We start from the raw sequence: 17,614 nt of genomic DNA on the forward strand, positions 1-17,614 counted from the left end.
AGCCTTGAGCTAGTGACATAGCCTGTCTTTGCCTCAGTTTCCCCATTTGCAAAGTGGCATGGTTTCTCAGCATGTATATGAGGAGCACGTGCGTTTGGAGGAGAATATGGTAAAACCTATATAAATGCTTAAGTAGAATAAAACTAGCAAGTCAGACTTGGAGAGGCAGCTAGCAAATCTTTCCCAAGATGTAATGTGTGCCTGGCCCCATTTGAAATGTTTTCAAATATTAATCCATTCAATTATCATTATTCTCCATGAGGGAGGTACAGGATGGGGCAATGGGGAGATGAAGTGCCATCTTTGAGACTGTGCTGTGCCCTATCCCAGAGGACCAACGACAAGCACATGCTGCACAGTATAGGAATTTTTTGAATTGGGCTCCAACGTTAACAAAAGAGTGTGCCAGCCCTCCTGCTTGCTTGCTCTGTGACCTTGGACCTGGCGTTTCCTCTCAATACATAATGAAGACTTTTAATCAAAACCCTTTAAAAGATATTTAATGGTCAAATCATATTAGGCCAAAAAATGACTTAGCACAAGCCCTGTCATCTAGTATATGATCATTAAAATGAGATCTCCAGATTGGTTAAGCTTGTATTCAAGGACTTCATCTCAGTAGAGATCAGGGTCCCCGTTTCCCAAGGAAGAACACCAAGGACCTGAGAAAGCATAACACAATGAGCAAGGGGAAGCTCTGGAATTCGAAGACGGGATTGGGTTTGCCCTCAGAGGACAGCTTCCAAGCAAAGTCTATAACCGCCCAAGTTGATGAAACCCACGAGCTGTCAATGTAGACCCCTCACCTGAATCACACCAACTCCTGCACTCAGTAACAGGACTTCCTCACATGTCTTTCCTTTGGACACCATCCCGCTGGCTTACCTTTAGGAAGATCCTCTGAGTTCGCCATCTTTCACTCTTGGTCTTTTCAGGTGTTCAGATCCCGTGGCAAGAACTGGCAAGCGGTGGCATCAGCTCTTAAATACACTCTGCGGGAGCCACGCCTCGTCCGGCCCTCTCCACCGCCTTCTTCTTCCCCACCCACCATCTGATCCCTCATTCCCCAGAGACCTGGAGTCTCCCCTAATTCTGTTGTCTGTCTACCGTTTGTTGAGCCTGTAGTCACCCTCGCTAACCAAAGTGGGGACCACATCCCAGCTGCATCCACGGCACCTGGACAGAGCGAGTGTCTCATCCCACCCCAGACCTGACCGCCTGAGCCCACGTTTTAAGGGGATTCACGTGTGCAGTAGAGGTAGATTACACTGCTCTAACCAGTGCTATAACGCAGTGCGTCTCGAGACTAAGTTATTTCGTCCGCTCTATGATGTTCTTTTACAGATGCAGAAACAGGAAAAAAGGACAGAAACAAATGGCGTTTAATGTCCCTGCCTGACGTCCTACTGCTAAGTGGCAGAGGTAGTTAGGAAACCTGCACTTTGACCTGCGAGCTGCTCTCACCCCTCTGTCCGGCAGAGAGTCAGGGTGCCCACAAGTCAGAAACCAGACAATGATTTAGGGGATAATAACATTGAGAGAGGTAAACACGATAAGATAAAGAGGGCAAATGTACTATCCTCAATTGTAACAAACCACATGGATGCACGGTGGTATGCAGTGGTAATCCTGTATGTTATGCTAGATTGTTTTGTAAATACACAACTTCTCTTCAAAAAAAAAAAAACAGATAAAGAGGGGAAAGCTACTTTAGAAATGGTGCTGCTCGTCAGTCCATCTGGTGGTCCTCTACCTAGATAACTTCCTACCCTTTGTCTTGGGTTTTGTGTCTTGGACCACAAAGCATTCCATCAATGAAATAACATCTTGGCCCCCTTTCTCCCTTCCCCCAGCTCCTGATAATCTGTAATCTTTCTGTCTCTATTAATTTTCCTATTCCAGATATTTCCTATAGTGGTATCACATGATATTTGCCCTTTTGTCTCTGGATTATTTTATTCAACATGATATTTTCAAGGTCCATCCATGTGGTAGCACATATCAGAACTTCTTGCCTTTTTTATGGCCAAGTAATAGTCCATTGTATGGGGGACTACTTCATTCCTTTGCATGGGGATATTCAGTTTTCTTAGCACTATTTGTTGAAGAGACTATTCTTTCCCCATTCAGTGGACTTGGTCTCCTCCTGTTTGGGGAGTCCCACTAAATTTTTTAAAATTAAATGAGCTCAATGTTTCTTGAAGATGATTGTGTAATGATATAGCTTTCACAATGTGACTGTGTGATTGTGAAAACCTTGTGTCTGATGCTCCTTTTATCTACCTTGTCAACAGATGAGTAGAACATATGGAATAAAAATAAATAATAGGGGGAACAAATGTTAAAATAAATTTAGTTTGAAATGCTAGTGATCAATGAAAGGGAGGGGTAAGGGGTATGGTATGTATAATTTTTTTTTCTGTTTCTGTTTTATTTCTTTTACTGAATAGATGCAAATGATCATGATGATGAATATGCAACTATGTGATGACATTGTGAATTACTGATTATATATGTAGAATGGACTGATCAAAATAGGAATGTTTGTGTTTTCTTGGCATTAAAAAAAAATTAAAAATTAAAAAAAAACAATTGACAAAAAGAAAAAATTAATTGGGCTCAGAAATGCCTGTCCAAGCCTGAAAAAGCACAACTCAAGGTTAAACTTGCAGTTTGAGCGCCAGCATGGAAGTCGTGAATGAACAAAACTTCTGAGTCTTAGTTTTGGTTTTTGATCTTGGTTGAAAATAAATGCCTGGGGCTCCACCCCAGGGTCAATCAATTTGATTCTCGGTGGGTGTGATCCAAGTACAAGGATTTGTAAGGTGGTTCTAGTGCACAGGTAGGGCTGGAGACTTCGAGCTCAGTCACCATCATTGGAAGGATCAAGTTGGGGTCTTGAGGAGTCCCAGGCTTTGCTGCACAGTTGTCCCGAGTGCGGGGACAATTGTGAGAGCTTCTTCCTTAACTAACACGGCCAGCCCACCCAGGAGAGCAGCCCCACAGCAGCTGCCCACCACTCCCCAAACTGCAGTGGGATTAATCTTATCATTGCCGCATTGGAGGCCACTCTGTCTAATCTTATTTTATTTCTAAAAGCCTTAAAAACCTCTCATTTAGTTCTAAAAGCCTTAAAATTTCCTGCCACACTCTTCCTGTAAGCCATGTGCCCATGTCCATTGGAATCAGTGGTTTAACCTCAGCAATCCCACTGGCATTCAGCCCTGTTCTCTGAATTATCCCTCAGCATTTTGCTATAAAATGGTCATAGATACAGCTTTCCCTCCGGTGTGAGTGGGGTGTGCTTGTACATGGACACGCCACTGACCGAGGAGAGGCATCACCTGCGCCTCAGTGTTTCACCCTAATGACCTTTGTTCTTTCTCATCCTTAAATACAGATGACTTCAATCACATGCCCTTGGTCTATACCATCTACTCTCCTATGACCACAGCTTTCCTACCAGGGGCAATTTTGCCCTCCAGTGGACATTTGGCAATATCTGGGGACATCTTTGATGGTCACAACTGGGGTGGCATGCTTCTGATTGTCAGTAGGGAGAAGCCAAGGGGGTGCTGGGCATCCTACAATGCCCAAGAGAGCTCGCACCACAAAGATGTTGTAGTGACGAGGTTGAGAAACCCTGCTTTCGACGGTACCAGCCACTGCCTTTACTTGTTGAGGTCCTCTACTACCCCCCCCCTTTTTATGCGATTTTATTGAGATATACATTTGCATACCATATGATCATCCAATTGTACAATTAGTGGCTCACACTCTCATCATATTCCTCTACCACCGCTTGATTACCCTCTTAAAGGTTGAACACTGGAATGTTCTTCAACCAGAATGTCGCACGCCTCCCTCTCTCACTTCATCCAAGTTTCTGCTACAATGCCACCTCCTCAAAATGAAAATCAACATAAAACAAAAAAAGACAGGAAAACCAAACCAAAGTAAGATGAAAAAGCCTGTCCTTGAACATCTTACCTTAAAAAGCATCCATCACTCTCTATCCTTTTGCACTGACTTATTTTTCTTCAGTGTATTTATGAGTACTTGGCATTTCACTGTATATCTTTCTATTGTCTGTTTCTTCTACTAGAATGTAATATCCATAAAATCAGAGTTTCTTTTGATCACTAATGAATTCATTTATTTATTCAACAAATACTAATTGACTGACTGCTAAATACCAGGGATCTAGGAGACACAAATCAACCTACAGGAATTTCTAGTCTTGGGAGATCAAATCTTATTTTGGGTAACATGAAAACCATTGAATTGTTTTAAGCCTGTGATGTGATTTGAGTAATCATGTAGTTAAAGCATTCATTCACTCTTTAGTATTTTACTGAGCAACTAATACCCAGTTCCTAGGGATATAGGAATGAAAGAGAGTGAGTCCCTGACCTCTTGGAGGCACCCCCCCCCCCACTGGAGGGGTACTTTAACAAGTGTGTAAATACATGCACACACAGATAAATGGTTTTAGATATTGACCAATGCTGCAAAAAGAATAAAGCAGTATAAAATGACAGAGAATGCCTAGTAGTGAGTGTTGAGTCAGGGGAATATTCTAATGATGCTGGCTGAGGCAGTCTCTTCACAGAGGAGAACCTAATGTTGAGAAGGTTGTACATTCTAAGTCTTAATCTTCCCCAAATTATTGGAACCCAAAAGATTAACCCACTTGGAAAGTCTGGAGGACTGGATGCTATGAAAGGTTACCACTTTTGGGTGGGGACTAGAGCAAGTTTACAGCAAGTTCAGGACTGCAGGCATGAGCTCTGTAACGCTTGGGACATATAGCCCAGCAATTCCAAAGTGGCTAATGATATCTGTGGTAATGAGCCTGCTCTGAAGAGTCCTTGGCTGGTCCCCTACTATAGAATCACAGTTCTGGGATGAAACCATGCCCCCTGCAACAGAGAACTGCTGGGATTTCCCTGGAGAACAGGGGAGCAGATGGGGTGCTGTGCAGGATTAAGAAACGGCAGACACAAGAAATTAGTTAAGTAGGATTAGGGAACTCAAGCTCATCAGGAGCAAGAGTCTCGAATAAACTGCCACCCACATATTTATTGTGCTCTTTCATAAGAACAGCTTTAGGGAGTATAATCAAAGAAAGATTATTTTTGAATATCTGTCATGCCTGCAAAGCTACAAAGTTTGGTTCCCAGCTCCTTGTTCCAGGAACCATTTATTTCTTATCAGAAGGTTCTCTATTCAGGTCTCTTCGGGCTCTTGAGTCAGTGTCCTTGAGAACATTTGCTTCTGTAGCCTTCTACGTCAGCAGGGCATGGCATGCCTATGCCCCATGCCCTCGGCTGTCAGCCAACCACAAGCCCTCAGAGAGCCATATCCAACATCTCCCCCTTTTTATTTTGTAGCGCTAGCATGACAGAGGTCAAGGCAGCAGTCCTTAATTTGGATTCACGTTGCTTTCTTTAGAAGCATTTCTAGACTATGCATAAAAGACAAAAGAGAAGAATTAACATCACTGTTAAGCCAAAAGCAAACCCTTCTAATGTTTTCAGCCCTGTTAGTGGATTTAGAGATTGCAGCCCTTGAGCAATCCCATTCATAACATCAGTGCCTTCTAATAATTTTGGAACATTCTTTTGCATTTCTATTACTCTTGCTTGAAGTTCATTAATGTTTAGAGTTAAATTATCTTGATGCCCTAATAAATGTCATTTATTTTTTTCCCACTTATGTTCACTTTCATTATATAAGTATAGAGAGATACAGAAAGATGTGATATTCCAATCACACAAAAACTGCTGTTGCATTTTAAACGACTGAATTTCATCTCCTAACATAACTACAGTTTGTTCTAAGTTATCCGTACTTAGATTAATTTCCTTCTCTATGTTAACCTGTTGAGTCCATACTTTACTTGTATTTTCTTGCCATTTTTGCACATAATGTGCAGTTTGAATTTCTTGTGTTAAAGCCACTCCAGCTGCTGCAGCTGTAGTAGTGAAGGTTATGATTCCCAAGATTACCATAATTAAAGTGCCAATAAACCTTTTGGTGCATTTAAGCACATATTGTAAAGTCCTGAGTAAAACGTGTGTATCAGGTTTTGAACATACCCATGGTCAAGTTTGGCTACACTCGACCCAAGAAGTATGGCTTATTACAGGAAGCCATACTCCAAGGTGCCTTCTTAAAAGAGAAAAAGTCTAATTTTTAGAAATAGAAGAATTAAGACAGGTAAATAATTGACAATCAGAACATTGTATTTCTGATGAGGATGAATTAAAAGCAATTGCGTCTGCTAAAATAACATAAGGATTAATCACACAAGTTTGATTATAACCAGTTTAATTAATTTAAGTTTAAGAGAATAGATTGAATTTCTTAAAGAGTAATTTCCTTTCCAAATATGAATAGGAGCTAAACTGATGGCCAGTTTCCAAATTGCCGTTTGTGGAGGATCTGAGTTAACAAAAGGAGATGGGGTTACCATTCCCATCCCTTGTCACAAGATTTTATTTGTGGCATTGGTATAAATCTCAGTAGAATAATTATTCAGAGTAAACCAAGGCAATTTAACCAAACACTTTGAATCAGAACTACAATTCTGAATTGGATACCCCTTAGGGGGCAATCCCTCACAATTCCATAGGAACCGTTAGTGAATACTCACTTTGGTTCAGCCTGCCATCGCTCCCATTGAATATTCTCTGACTCAGGTGTCCATGTATTTGAATTTTTACATAAAGGCAGCTCATTAGGAACAGGCTCAGAAACTGATTTTTCTTTATAGGCAAAGCTCATTCCGGAAAGCAAATGCAATTTAGCTAGAGAATTATTTTTCTTAGGAGGATAACCTAGCCATCTCTGAAGTTCTAATTTCAAACAATGCGTATTATCATGGCTTGAGAGACATAAAGGAAAGCATTGAAATGCCATCGTAGAGATATCAAATTTTTCTCCTTCCTCTTAGAAGTAAGGAGGACGAGAATCAGCTGGTCCGAAAAGACAAGTTGAATCATTAATATAAATGAGCTACAGAATTATCTTGTGATGTGACAGGTCTTAACAGTGAAGGATTGGGTACATAGGCTCAATAAGTATAATTTTCAGCCTTAGTTATAGGTATATTTAATACAGTTGCAAAGATAACAAGCAACATCAATTTATTTAAGTGCTTATTAAAGTGTAAGACAAGGTGACTTATGGATAGTTCAACCATGGTTGTTCCAAACCATGGTTCCAAAGTAAGGAATAAATTAAGTGTATTTCTTTCCTTGCCTGACTCCTTAAGTGTTTCCTTAGCTTCCTGTGCCAGCTTTTTTATTTGCCCCCATGAAGGTGGCTTAACTTGTTGGGTGTAGGACATTGCCACATGTTGTTTTTTTCAAACTCAGCTTCTCCGTTTCTTCCACAGGTGGTTTGACCTTGTCCAGACTTCTCTTTTGTGGTTTTCTGCTCATATTGTGGCTTGATTCTCCTGGAAGGGATCCAGAACAATGGCTGTCCATCACCTGTGGAAATTCAAGCATATCCTTTTCCCCACACTTTCACCCATCCAGGCTTCCATTTATTTGTATCTAAATCTTTCCACCAAATAGGTTGTTCTAAAAATTGTTTTTGTAATACCTTTGACCAACAAGTTTCTGCGACTGTCTCAGAAACTTCTCCTTTAATATTGAAAAAAATTAATGTTGTTATAGCTTGGCTACATTGATTTCTAGGAGTAGGAGAGAATATCTTCCTCATTTCCCCCTTTTTGTTTCTGAAATTGCATTTTTGAGTGTTTGATGAGCTTTTTCTATAAGAGCTTGACCTTGTAGGTTATATGGGATTCCTGTCACATGCTTTATGTTCCATAATAGAAAAATTGATTGAACTTTTCTAGATATATAGGCTGGTCCATTATTTGTTTTTATTTGTGAAGGAATTCCCATATGTCCAAAACCTTCCAGAAAATGGGCAGTGACATGTTTAGCTGTTTCTCCACTTAAAGGAGAAGCTCCAATGTAGCCAGAATAAGTATCAATGGAAACATGAGCATAAGCCAATTTTCCAAACAAGGGGACACGTGCAACATCAGTTTGCCAGATTTCATTTGGTTGTAAGCCCCGTGGATTCACTCCGCATGTGAATGGTGTAGAATGTAAGGGGCCACAAGTTGGACAACGTTGAATAATTTGTTGAACCTGAGCACGAGTTAAATGAAATTTTTGTTGTAAACCTTTAGAATTGCAATGTGTAAGATTCTGCCATTTGGAAGCTTCCAGATCCCCCTCTAGTTGGACTTGTCAAATTCCCAATGAGACTGCTGGTCCTTTAGAAACTGCAACTGAATATCGTGGTGGACATTCATTTGTTGCATTGTCAGGAAGGGCAAAAGGAGGAGGACGCTGAGTATATTCCGGTTGTTCAAAATCAATTCCTTTATGGGATCATTTATCTACAGAGGGTAAATAAGGAAATTCCTCAGAATGAAATGAAGTGGCCTTTTCCTCCTTTTCATCTGCGGCATCAGCTGGCCCATCACTTTCATTTTCTGAACTACTATGTGGAAGTGGTTGTAATACAGCTGTAATTAAATTACACAAAGACCAAATCGAAGCAGGAATATCTTCCCCTTGTCTGTAAACCTTTTACAATTCTTTTATCACTTCATGCTGTTGTTTAAGTTCTAAGGTTCCTCTTTCTGGCAACCAGTGACAACATTTCTGAATAATGCAAAATAACTCTGTGAGTTTATCCTTTTTTACTTTCACCCCATTTGCCTTTAACAAAATATATAACAAGGTTTTATATTCACCATGCAAAGAAGAATATTGTCCCATTGTAACCCTGATTAAAACATTCCCAGCACAAAACTTTTACCAAGTTCTTGGAGTCTAAATTTCCCTCCTTCTGCATCCTAGCGACATGACAAAATCCTCTCCAATCTCTTGGAGCCTTCCCTTCTTCTGTCCCTGTTTGGGCACCAGTTGCTGGGATTTCCCTGGAGAACAGGGGAGAAGATGGGTTACCATACAGGATTAAGAAATGACAGACTCAAGAAGTTAGTTAAGTGGGGTTAGGGGACTCAAACTCATCAGGAGCAAGAGTCCCAAATAAACTGACGTCCACATATTTACTATGTTCTTACATGGGAACTGCTTTAGGGAGTATAATCAAAACAAGATTGTTTTTGATATCTGTCATGCCTGCAAAGCTACAAAGTTTGGTTCCCAGCTCCTTGTCCCAGGAACCGTTTATTTCTTATCAGAATGTTCTCTATTCAGGTCTCTTCGAGCTCTTGAGTCAGTGTCCTTGAGAACATTTGCTTCTGTAACCTGCTACATCAGCAGGGCATGGCATGCCTATGCCCCATGTCCTCGGCTGTCAGACAACTGCTCGAGCCTTCAGAGAGCCGTCTCTAACAGAGGCCTACTTGCTGATTGAAAAGGAGGTTCTGGCATGCTACTGAGCCCTAGTGGATAATGAGCATCGGAACATGGGACATCAAAGGACCATGAAGCAGAGCTGCCCATCAAGTGTAATGTCGACTGGCCATGGGAACAATCCATGGTGCAATGACAAGGTACGTTCAGGATCAGAGATCAGCATGTCCAGAGTATAAAAGTAAGCTACGTAAACAAGATGCATCAGACCACTCTGTCATCTGTTACGGTTGTATTGATGCCTCTACTTCAGCTTATTCTTGTGGTCTTATGCGGGGTTCCCTATGGCCACCTGATAGAGAAGATAGAACTCCAGCCTGCTCCACAGATGAGTCAGGGCACCACGGTGGCGCTCGTTGCATGTTAATTTCAGCTGCCCCTCCCAAGGTGCCCCCAAAGTCATTGGTGAGAAGAAATTGTCCCAAGGGGAAGAGCTGAGTTTCATTTCTTACTTTGTGTAGGGAGAAAGTGGCATGAATTAAGGTTATACATGGTCTCCTGAGAAGTGAGAAATTGCCTGGCTTATTGGTTAGGAGAAAGAACAGGTTTGTAAGATTGATGTCAATTAAGTCTGTGGTCAAGGTATGTGAGTGGACATACGGGAAAGGGCACAAAGCATGAAGCCCATTCCATCTCCTGTCAATGCCCTCCAGGGAGAATAAGCCACACTGAAATCCCTCAGCAGCTGGGAAGAGAGGATGCTATATTTAGTGCCTTAGTCTTTTTTTTTACTTTTAAAAAGAGGAATTTATTAAGTTGTAAGCTTACAGTTCTAAGGCCATGAAAATATCCAAATTAAAGCAAGTCCATAGAAATGTCAATCTAAGGCATCCAGGGAAAGATACCTTGGTTCAAGAAGGCTGCTGAAGTTCAGGGTTTCTCTCTCAACTGGTAAGGCACATGGTAAACATGGTAATGTCTGTCTTTCTGAGGTAATGTCTGAGAAGCCTGTCTTTCTCTCCAGGCTTCTTGTGACATGGAGCTCCCCCAAGGGCATTTTTCTTCTTTATCTCCAAAGATCTCTGGCTGTGTGAACTCTTTGGTTCTTGTGGCTCTTAAGCTTTTTTTTCCCCCAGTGCATAGAAAAGTTATCTTTACACTATAATATAATGTTTAAAGTGTACAAAAGCATTATGTCTAAAAAAAAATGTACATACCTGTTCTAGTTTGAAAGCCTCCAGAATGCAGTACACCAGAAGTGGAATGGCCTTTATAAAGGGGAATTTAATAAGTTGCAAGTTTATAGTTCTAAGGTAGGGAAAGTGTCCAAATTAAGGTAGTGACTTAGTCTTCAGAGCAGTGCTTGTGTAGTGGGCCTGTGTTCAGAGCACAGTGACAGAAAGGGAGACAAAGGATGGACCCAGTAGCATGAGCTCCCTTTCACCAAAGATGGTCTGATTATTGCCACTTCAGAATTCCTGACCTATTCACAGCGAAGACCAGTGCTGTGACTTTGATGTGGTACTACCCTTTAGGAAGAACATCTAACCACTTGGTGGCAAGAGGTTATATCAGATCTCTTCCACTAGGGAGAAGATAGTGACGGAATTGATTCATACTTACCAGAATTGACATATACCTGATATTGCTTTGTCTTCCTTGTACCTCTTGTCCTGGCCAGCACCACTCTCTAGAATTTTATAGAATACCGTATTTCCTGATATGTGATGCTGCATAACACCATGTCAGACTAAGGGATCCACTGTGGGCTGAAGGTGGTACAAGAGTAGGTGCATGACTGTGAAATCAACCGTCATATCATACATTGCATTGTACAGAAGGAGCTGCCACAATGGGATTATGAAATTGATGAAACGTCCTATTAAAGACATGGCTAAGGTGCCAGTTCAGGGACAACATGCTGGGGGTTTGAATGTTATCCTACAAGATGCAACATATGCATTGCACCTACTGTCAGTGTAAGGTGCTATGTCTTTAACAGCCACAATGAAAAGTTTAACAACCAAGGGGTAGATATAGAATTGGCCCTTACCACTATCACATCAGAGGACCCATTTAAGGAATTTGAGCTTCCTGTCCCAAAATCTTAGGATCTGCTGGATGAGATGTCTTTGTCCCTGGAGGGGGAACTCTTCTTCTGGGAAACACAGTAAGGGTTCCAGCCTGGTTACTTCAGGCTCTACATGCTGGTCTACCAGTGGGAAGAAAGTGGTTACTTTATTGATGCAGGTAATCAACCATGATACCTATAAGGAGCTAGGGTCACTGCTCAATAATGGAACTTAAAGGGCATATGTCTGGCACTTCGAGGATTCCCTTGATATAGTTCTTGGTCCTTCAATATCCAATGATCATGGTTAACAAGATACCGCACAACTACAGCCTAGTAGAATTAAAGTAATAGAGATAAAACAAAAGGCCATATGGTGAACTTAAACTCTTGAGAATCAGTGTTTTCTGATACTCAGTATCAAATAGTTAATAATTCCAAGGATGTTGGTAATTGTAAGAAACAAGCCAAGTATTGAGAAATCTGAGACAACCAACACAACTCCTCAGGTCCTTTTTTGTCTTTAGAATTTAAGCAATAACCTCTCCAAGCAATGAATGTGGGAGCATCGATCAATAACTATTTCTATTCATTTTTATTCTCTGATAATTACAGAACAGACACAGACATTTTCCCATGGTCCGTGCCCCCTAAATCCATAAATTCCCATATTTGTTTACTATACCTCATCTAGAAAGAACAGGCATAGCCTGCTCAAAGCATTCCATTGACAAGGATTCTCTGTTGTTTCATATTTGTTGTTGGATTGGTGGATCTTGCTCACCAGAAAGGAGACAGGTCACGCCTTTCAAATGCATGCAGTCACTGACTTCATCCTCAAGTTCCCAGGCAGTGTCTGCCAGAAGTTTGTCTGGCAAACCTGGCAAAAGGAAGATATCAATCCAAAATGGACAGCCACAAGATGGGCCAAGAAGGTTGAAGCCAGAAAAAGGAAAGCCAAGATGACAGATATCGATCATTTTAAGGACACGAAGGCAAGGAGAATGAGGAGCAGAATAACAAAAGCATGAAGTTAAGAAGCTTCAAAAGGGGGTGAACAGGTGGTTCAGTGGTAGAATGCTTGCCTACCATGAGAGAGACACAGGTTCAATTTTGGACCCATGCACCCTCAAAATAGAAAAATTAAAAAAACAAAAAAAAAAAAAGAAGAAGCTTCAAAAGGCAGCTTTCCTGAATGTTTCCCCCCAAAAGAACACCTGCTACTAAGGGATCTGCTGCAGCTACAGCAGCTGCTGCTAAGGTTCCAGCAGAAAAGATGACCACTGTGGGTGTTAAGGCTTCAACCCAGAAAGCCACAAGCCAGAAGGCAGGGGCTCCAAAAGCTCGGAAGAATCGGAAAGCTCTATCTCAGAAACCACCTGCTCCAAAAGCATCATGAGAAAGCATAAGAGGCTGTTATAAAAGTAATAGCTTTTTTTTTTTTTTGACATGCAAAAAAATAAAAAATAAAAAGATGAGGGCCTGGCCCATGGTGAGGGATTTAGAAGCTGTGGTGGAAAAGAGAGGTGCGTGTCAGTAATGATTTGGGGACCAAGTACTTACAGAGATTGAGCCTTGTTCTGCTAACCGTCTTGTATTAAGACTTTTATATAGATTGTGCCTAGAACTTTTCTTAAAGACTCAATGGGACAAAGTGGACTTAATATGGAAGTGAATATATTTGAGAAGTGCAAGGGATTGCACAGGAGATATCATAACATGTCCAAGATACGTTTCTAATTTCAATCTGAGTTTCACTGTGCAATATGATGCAAACATAGACTCAACTTATACAGCCATGGTCCCACCTCATGCATTTGCCATGCTTCCTTACACATTTTGTCCCAGGATCTTCTCTGGTGTTGCTTACCCTCATATGCAATCACAGCTCAGAACCGTCGGAAGTCAGTGAGTCTTGGGAGAGCTCTCAGCCAATGGGGGTGGAATTTAGTGCATAAATGCCCCATTCTCCCATTTGTCTAACAGGTGTATACGATGTGTCACATACATTCTCCTCAAAGGAACCAAGTTCCTTTTGCTTGGGACTTTGACATCATGGACTTAAATGACTTATCTTTATATTGGCTTCTTTCCTTCCTTGTCTTACTCTCTCTGCTATATGCATTTTGGTTTTAGGGATTGCTTCCCAAATAAACTTCTTGAACTCAAGTGCTTGTCTCAGGAGCTGCTTTGGGATCTGCACATTAAGCCAGTGTCATTCTGGGGGGAAGAGATACAAGAAACTGAGTCAGAAATGAAAGAGCATCCTCCTAAAAATGAATCAATTACAGAGATAAAATATACAGAATCCAAGACACTCCAAGTCAGAAAAATGGAAATAAATGAGAGTTAATGCAATTACATTTTTTTACTACAATTACCTTTCCCACTCAATTATTTCTCCCAAATTGTTCATACTGCCTCTGAATTCTGATACTGTGTTTAAAATAATTGAATGGGGGGAGATATGATGGATCAGGAGTCTATCAAAGTGAAAGTAGGAAGATAGTAAAAGTTAAATAAAAGAAATCCCACCAGCATCCTAAAGTTTGTCCCCACATCTTCTCTCAAAGCCAGTCTAAGAAGATGCATCTATAATGGTTTGTGTCCTAATTTAAAATAAGAGAGCTCATGAATGTGGAGTTGAATCAAAGGAAGAAACTTAGGAGTTCAAAATAGCAAAGCCAGAGTATCTTCCATGGAGTTGGGAGTCACAGTTTAGTCCTGCAAGACGGTAACCAGACAGGCCTACAGGAACCCTAAGGCTGTGAAACACAGACGAGGTTACCACTGAAACAGCAGTGTCCAGAAGTGAGGGTACCAGAGGGATGACAATAGCTAAGAATGCAAGAATCTGCAACCTGTGGTGGGAAGATATTTCTGGAGCAGGGATTGGTAAAAGATGCGGGTGCTATATTACCTTGTTCTAAGTCACACTGGCCTTGACTGAAGATGTAAGTTTTGACTGCTGCCCTCCCAGCTGCTGATTTTACTGCCTCCACTCCCTCCTCAGAGGGCCCAGCATTCCTCAGCAGAACTGGGGCATGCGCAATGGGTAGGATGCCCAAGGGGCAAGCTCTGGTGCCTTCCAAAGTATCTTTGGTGCTTGGGCGTATTTGGTTTGACACCTTTTCATTCTAGATACAATTAAGAGAGTCCCTTCTCACTTCCCTCTGGCACATGTATTTACAAGAGGAATGAGGGAGCACTGAGATGGCAATAGAAAGAAAAACCAGAACTCTGAAGGAGGATGGAAGGATAAATGGGTCTGTTGGAGAAGGTCCTTTGTTTAGTTCAACAAGGGGACTCTGTGGGCTGGTCCTGACAGCCCAGAGTTCAGTCTGGAGGAGCCTCAGAGCTTCTTCTAAGGGTTTCCAGGACTCAGAGACCCCGAAGAAACTCCTGGGATAGGGTGAAGGGTGCATCGCAGAGACCCAGACTGGGGAAGAGTTCTTGGCTCAGGAAAGCTTCATTGGGCGCTGGCAACACCCCGGTTGAACAGACACAAGGGCTGGGTAGAGCACGTATCGAGTGAGTCCTATACACCAGGGGCTTCTGAATTCTTTCTCCTGCCTCTCATCATAAGACATAGATTTTTCAACATGATCCAATATATTTACATATGTACATCTAAAAAACCATGCCGTGATCACTTCTAATCTACTTTTGACTACTCTGCTTTGTTTAATCTGATTTAAACTACTACATCGAGTTCACAATCCACTAATTTGTCAGGAACTGGAGTCTGCAAAATAGCTGAATAGGGGAAAGGACAGTCTTTTCAATAACTAGTGCTGGGACAACTGAATACAGATATGGGGGAAAAGATATCTGATGCACACACCATACACAGAATCAATTCTAGAGGGCTGTTGATCTAAAGGTGAAAATCGGGGTACTAAAGCTTACAGGAGAATAACTACACAAGTTCAGGCCAGGGAAAAAAATGCTAACCACAAAAGAGAGGATGAAAACATTTCCTTTTATTAAAATTCAGCATTTATATAGATTAAAAGGCTCTATTAAAAGATTCTCCATAGCGTGCTGGCAGGCACTTAAAACTGAATCTCTCTATATTCCTGAAAAATCAGATAAGCAGGGATTGAACAGATACTTGTACACTGATATTCACAGCAGCATTATCCTCAATATCCAAAAGGTGAAACAACTCAAGCATCCATCACAGATGAATGGATAAACAAAATGTGGTCTGTACACCCAATGGAATATTATTCAGCGGTAAAAAAGAATGAGGTTCTGATACACACGACAAATGGATGAGCCTTGTAAACATTATGTTAAGTGAAGGAAGCCAGGCACAGCAGGATACCACTCTATGAAATTTCTAGAATAGGAATATTCATGGACAGAGAGTTGATTACAGTTTATCAGGGGCTGGGGGAGAGAGAAATGGGGAGTTATTGCTTAGTGTGAACAGAGTTTGTTTGGGGTGACAAAAAGTTTTGAAAATGGATTGTGGTGATAGTTGCACAACATTTTGAATATAATTAATGCTACTGAATTGTACACATAAAAATAGTAAAAAGGGAAATTTTAGGTTGTATATATATTGCTTGGATTAAAAAAAACAAAACGGAACTATACAACACAAAGAGTGAACCCTATTGTAAACTGCAGACTCTATATAGTTAATAATATAATAATATTTGTTCATCAGTTGATGAGCCACACTAAAGCAAAATGTCAACAATAGGGAAAATCGTGTGGATATGAGGGTGGGGTTATATGGACTTTCTGCATACTTTCCAGGAAGCCCAGAACTGCCCTCACAAACACACAAGAATTTAACAAACATGATTGTGTATGTAAGAAATCCTAAGAGATCTGCAAAAAAGTTACTAGAATTAATAAATGAATTTAGCAACGTTGTAAGATACCACAAGGTCAATATGCAAAATTCAATTGAATTTCTATATACTAATGATGAACAATTGGAAAATGATATTAAGACAAGAGCATCCAAAACTATGAATTGGACTGCTGGCAAAGGAGTACATGGGGAGATTTTTTTCGCTGTGATCGAAATGTTCTACATCTTGATTGTGGTGTTTGTGTGAGTGTATAGAATTGGCAAAATGCGTCAAACTGTCACACTTAAAATGGGTGAATCTTATTATATACACTTTACACCACAATAAAATTGAAAAAATAAAAGTACTAAGTTATGCCCGGGGGCAGGATCTCCTGCTCCCAACCACAGAAAACAGGTCAGTTCAGCCGGACAGTCCGAGCAAGTTCCGGAACATTGTGGGGAGTTGTGCCTGGCAGTCCTGGACAGCTCTGAGACTCCTAAACACAAATCCACCTGTCAGAGAGCCATGACGTCACCCATCGGTGCCTGCCCTTCTTCAAATGCTGTGGAAATACCTGTCACACTGACCTAAGGTACCATAAATCACCGAGGAAGGCTGTGAGTGGTTCACAATGGAAGTGTCGCTGCATGCCCAGTTTGGGCAAATGGAAGAAAAATGCCTGCAAAAAACTGAGTTAGTCCAAGGACAAGTGCGTGGGGGAGCGGGGAAAGACTCCAAAAATCAGGGATTTTATTTTCAGTTTGGAGCTTGGAAGAACAGCTCACAGAGTGGTTCCATTTTGCAAGTCCTGCCAAGGAAAATGCTGTTTAAACACGCATTTTCAGAATGAAAGAGCTGGACTCTTTCCTTTGGTCTTTTTGAAATACAACTGAGCTTCTCTACAGACCGTGTCTAAGAGGGCCTTCATCAGAAAGACATTCTCCTTGGAGAGGAGCATGCACTTTGGAGAAATTGTCTTATTTAAGCGTGAGGTTTGTTTTGGTGGTGGTGATGGTTTTGTTTTTTGGATATCTCATACCTTATGACTTCACGGCTTTTTTTTTCTTTTTGGCAGTAGTTAAACCATCCAAGTAGTTTTTTTTTTCCTTAATATTCATGAATACACACAGCAGCAATTTCACCCTTCAGTTTGAATGTGAAGTGTTAGGAGAGCCCTTTGCATGACAAGGTACAGGAAGCAGAGATTGCTACTGCACTGCTACCTGCATTTATCTGCTACAAATAAAAATTAGTTAAGTAGAATGATTATCATATATATTTTTTCTTCCTTTCGAATAAACACAATGTAACAGAGGGATGGACCTGAAATGACAATCACCAGACCCAGGATAGTTGATGTCCACGTTCATTGG

At 41.1% G+C, this 17,614-nt stretch overlaps 1 pseudogene; it reads left to right on the forward strand.

Annotated features, from left to right (window-relative positions):
• Positions 1 to 11,560: 11,560 nt before the first annotated feature.
• On the forward strand, positions 11,561 to 12,826 carry LOC143658253 (large ribosomal subunit protein eL14-like; annotated as a pseudogene).
• Positions 12,827 to 17,614: the final 4,788 nt, after the last annotated feature.

The sequence above is a fragment of the Tamandua tetradactyla genome, chromosome 16, assembly GCF_023851605.1.
Source record: "Tamandua tetradactyla isolate mTamTet1 chromosome 16, mTamTet1.pri, whole genome shotgun sequence".
In the NCBI taxonomy this organism is placed as follows: Eukaryota; Metazoa; Chordata; class Mammalia; order Pilosa; family Myrmecophagidae; genus Tamandua; species Tamandua tetradactyla.